A 5,412-nucleotide genomic window follows, 5' to 3' on the forward strand; every position below is an offset into this window, starting at 1 on the left:
TGTATTATTGTGCTGCCACCTCTGCTGGGTCTGTCCTACTGGTACAGGACATATCCAGTGATGGTGATGATGGTGTGATGAGTTTTGCAAAGATTGAGTCTTCAGACCTGAATAGATCATAACAAAGCAAATTTATTTAAGTTTGTATCATACATGTGGGACCTCCAAGTCAGACTCAGAGATAGGCTGCCATTTACAGTTCAAAACAGCATACTTATACACTTTAGAGTCATAGAGTTGCACAGCAGAGAAACAGACCTTTGGTTCAACTCATCCATGCCAACCAGATACCCTAAATTAATCCAGTTCCATTTGCCAGCCGATTTATATAAGCATCCAGATGCTTTTTAAATGTTGTAATTGTACCAGTCTCCACCACTTCCTCTGGCAGCTCATTCCATACATGCACCACCCTCTGTGTGAAAAAGTTGCCCCTCAGGTCCCTTTTATATCTTTTCCCGGAAATAGCTGTTCCCAGAACAAACTTGAAATGTATAGTGTTGTGGTTGCTATCACTAAAATGCTCCCTAGAGCCAATTCAAATATATGTCTTTGTTTGCCAGAATTAAGTCCAGCACTGCACTGTCCCTGGATGGACCTTCTACATGTCATTATAAAAAGCTGTCTGAATACATTTCAAGAAATCTGCCCCCTCTACACCCTTTACCCTATGACTCTCCCAATTAATATTGAAGAAGTTGAAATCCCTTAATATGATTATGTTGTTATTTTTACTCGCTTCAGTGAATTATCTACATGTCTGCTCCTCTTTTGTCCAATGACAGATTGGAGGTCTATAATACACTCCCAGCAGTGTAACTACATCCTTTTTATTCCTAAACTATACCCACAAAGCCTCATGTGAAATATTTTCGAAGATATTATCCCTCCTTACTGCAGTAATTGATTCCTTAATAAATAATGCAAAACCACTTTCGCTTTTACACACTCTCCTGTCCGACCTGAAGATCCTATACATGGAATGTTGAGTTGCCAGTCCTGCCTGCCCCTCTCACTACCACGCCTCTGTGATGGCAGCAGCATTGCAATTCCACGTACCAATCCACATCCCTAATCCATCTGTTTTACCAATAATATTCCCAGCATTAAAGTAGAGACTATCTAGTATTGCCTTACTTCCTAGAAACTCAACATGGCTGAACTCCTTCTACCTTGGTTCTTTTACGAAAGTATGTTGAGTCCTTATTATAAAAGACTGTGACCCCTCCCAAACCGGTTTAAATTCATCCCAGTCACTAACATTTGACACTTCTCTTATTTAATAAACCAACAAAATTTCCTGGGGATTTCTGTCCTGGGCATTTCAAATTCATATGCACACTTGACACATCAAATCTCCCTGTTAATCACAGTTTGTTTCTGTTTAAACCTAATCCAGGCTTCCTCTTTCCATTGTGATCTGTTGCTAGTCTGCATTGCTTTGTATGGGTCCAACTGTTTGCATGCTTATTATTTGAAACAAGAAGATGAAAAATGATCCCATATGGTGAGTAAAAATTGCCACTGCCTTTATTTATATGAAATAATATCAAGTTCACAAGAAAGATAAGCCACAGTGTACAAAGATAGTAAACAAACATCCCACTTTACATTAAAAGAAAAAAAATGAGTGTTCAGCCATTTTCAAGTTACTTATTAGACAGAATCTGTAAAGGAAAATGATCATGCAAGAACAAATTCTGTCAATGTTGTCTGTCCCTACAGTGTCAACCTGTGCATGTCTGGAAGAAAAATGTGATGGTAGAGTATGACCACAAGCCACTCCAAAACATCTATTTCAAAACACTCCTATCTGCTCCAAAATGTTTGAAAAGCATTTTACTTAATTTGCAGAGATATCCTTTGGTAGAGAAGTATGATAAAGGGAGACAGATATACATTGTTGACATGCTGTTGATTGCTGCTCACCCTTTAAATTAAGTTACTGATGCTTGTTTGAGTGTGAAGTATTCCAGGTACCACAGGAAGAACAGCACCACAAGTTGTGGAACTCATCAACCCAGCAGAGACATTGAATCTAGTAGACAAGTAATCTTGTGAAGAAGCACAATAAGATGCGAGTGCTCCAGTAAATTATGATGAAAGGGTGACCTGAAACCATCAGGGCTATAACTGCTGTGAGAGAGAGTATTGATCATGCAGAGATTAAATGATTGCTGAAATTGCTATCTTGTACAGGAAACTAGAGCCATCGTCATGAAAGAAATTAGAAATGCTGAAAACTTTCTTGCCTCCAGGATGGCCTAGTGGTATTATTGCAATATTATTAATCCAGAAACTTAGCTAAAGTTCTGCGGAATCTGATCAAATCCTGGCACGGCAGATGATGGATTTGAATTCAATAAAGAATAAGAATCTATTGATTGTCAATTGTCAGAGAAACCCATCTGGCTCACTATGATCTTCAGGGAAGGAAGTCTGTCTTTCTGGCCTAAATGTGACTCCAGACTCACAGCAATGTGTTTAACTCTCAACTGCCCTTACAGCATCTCAACAAAGAAATGAAACTGAACATTCTATCTGGCAATGACCAGAAAAGATAACGGCAAAAACAGCCCTATTGACCCAGCATTGTCCTCCTTATTAACATCTGGGTGTCCAGTGCCAAAATTGAGAGAGCCATCTCACAGACCAGTTGAGCAACATCCTGAAATAATCATCCTCATGGAATCGTATTTTACAGAAAATGTCCTCGACATCACCATCACCATCACCATCCCTGGATATGTTCTATCCCACCAGCAGAACAGACCCAGCAGAGGTGTCAGCACAATTGGATACATTCGGAAGGGAGTTGCCCCAAGAATCCTCAATTTTGACTCTGGACTCCATGAAGTCCACTGGCTTCAGATTAAACATGGGCAAGGAAATATCCTGTTGTTTACCACGTAACGTCTGAATCAATACTCCTCCACATTGAACAACACTTGCATGCAGCACCAAAGTTGGCAAGGGTGCAAAGTGTACTCTTGGTGGGGGATTTCAGTGTCCACCACCAAGGAGCAATCGGTAGCAGTACTACTGATCGAGCTGGGTGGAATCAAAAAGACATAGCTGCTAGACTGGGCCTGCGGCAGGTGATGAGGGAATACATACGTGACCACATTTTACTAATTGGCCGACTTCAGATGCACCTGTCCATGACAGTATCAGAAAGGGTGATCACCAAAGGGCTTTTGCCCGAAACATCGATTTTACTGCTCCTCAGATGCTGCCTGAACTGCTGTGCTTTTTCAGCACCACTAATCCAGAATCCTGTACACATGAAGTCCTGCCTAGACTTTGAACAGATCTAGCAGCTCAAGACTGGGTATTGATGAGGTGCTGTGGGCCATCAACAGCAATTGTACTCCAGCACAATCAGCAGTCTAATGGCCCAGCATATCCCGCACTAAACCATTACCATCAAGCCATGGCATCAATCCTGGTTCAATGTAGAGTGCAGGAGGGCACACCAAGAGCAGCTACCAAACAGGACCACTTGCATGCCAAATAGCATAAGCAGAAAGTGATAGAGCTAAGTAATCCCACAACCAATAGATCAGATCAAAGCTATGCAGTCCTACCATATTCTGTCGTGAATGGTGGTGGACAGTTCAGCAACTCAATGGAGTCGAAGGTTCCACAAATATCCTCATCCTCAATGATGGAAGAGCCAGCACATCAGTGCAAGATATAAGGCTGAGGCATTCACAGCAATCTTCAGCCAGAAATGCCAAGTGGATGATCCATCTCAGTCTTTTCCAGTGGTTGCCAGCATCACAGATACCAGTCTTCAGCCAATTCGATTCACTTCACATGATATCAAACAGTTGGAGGCATTAGATATTAAAAAGGCTATGAACCCTGACAATCTTCCAGCAATAGTACTTGTGTTCTAGAACTTGCCACTCTTCTAAATAAACTATTCTGGTAGTTTCGACAGTGGCATCTTTCTGACAATGTAGAAGATTGCACAGGTATGTCCTGTATGGAAAAAGCAGGACAAATTCAAACCAGCTAATTATCACCCCATCAGTCAACTCTCGATTATCAGTAAAGTGATGGAAGTGTCATCAACAGTGCTATCAAGCAGCACCTGCTCAGCAATACCCAGATTGCTGAGTGATACCCAGATTCGGTTCCACGAGGACCACTCAGCTCCTGACCTCTTACAGCCTTGATTCGAACATGGAAAAAAGACAATTCCTGAGGTGTGATGGGAGTGACAGACCTTGACATCAATGCCGCATTCAACCAAGTGTGGCATCAAGGAGCAATAGGAAAAATCGAATCACAGGGAATTGGGGCAAACTCTCTGCTGGTTGGAGTCTTACCTGGCAATTAGGAAGATGGTTGTCATTGTTGAGGTCCATCATCTCAACTCCTGGACACCTCTGCAGGAGTTCCTCACGGTAGCGTCCTACATTCATCCATTTTTTTAGTTTCTTCATCAATGATCTTCTTGCCATTCTAAGGTCAGAACTTGGGAGTGTTAGCTAATGATTGTACAATGTTCAGTAACATTCATGACTCCTCAGGTACTGAAGAAGTCCATGTTCAAATGCGTTAAGGTCGGGACAATATCCAAGCTACAGCTACATCACTAAAACCTCAATATCAACATCCTTGGGGTCACTAATCACTAGAAACTCAACTCAACTCATCACATATACACAGTGGCTACAGAAGCCGGTCAGAGGCTAGGAATACAGTGGTAAGTAACTCACCTTCTGACTCCCCAAAGCCTGTCTACTATCTCCAAGGCACAAGTCAGGAGTGTGATAGAATACTCCCCACTTATCTGGCGGGTGCAGTTTCAAAAACACTCAAGAAGCTTGACATCATCCAGGACAAAGCAGGCCACTTGATTGACACTGCATCCACAAACATCCACTCCGTAGTAGCAATGTGTACTATCTACAAGACGCATTGTAGAAATTCACCAAAGATCCTTAGACAGCACCTTCCAAACCCATAACCTCATCCATTTAGAAGGACAAAGGGGAGCAAATACATGGAATACCGACACCTGCAAGTTCCCATCCAAGTCACTCTTCATCCCATATTGGAAATATATTTCTGTTCCTTCACTGTCATTGGGTCAAAACTTGGAATTCACTCCTTCAGCATTGTGGATCAACCTATAGCTTGTGGACTGCAGTGGTTCAAGAGGCAGCTCATCATCACTTTCTCAACAGCAACTAGGAAAGGCAATAAATGCTGGTCAGCCAGCAACACTCATGTCCCACAACTGAATTTTTAAAAAGACATCGAGGAATTAATTCCAGTTTGAGAAAGATGTGCTTTACTGGCCAGATTAAGAACTGGATCAGCTAGTTCATGGAGTTGTATAGCATAGAATCATCGATGCTCTACAGGTTTCCTAAACTGAACTAGTGCCATTTTCCT

This window comes from Chiloscyllium punctatum, chromosome 8 (assembly GCF_047496795.1).
Source record: "Chiloscyllium punctatum isolate Juve2018m chromosome 8, sChiPun1.3, whole genome shotgun sequence".
Taxonomy (NCBI): Eukaryota; Metazoa; Chordata; class Chondrichthyes; order Orectolobiformes; family Hemiscylliidae; genus Chiloscyllium; species Chiloscyllium punctatum.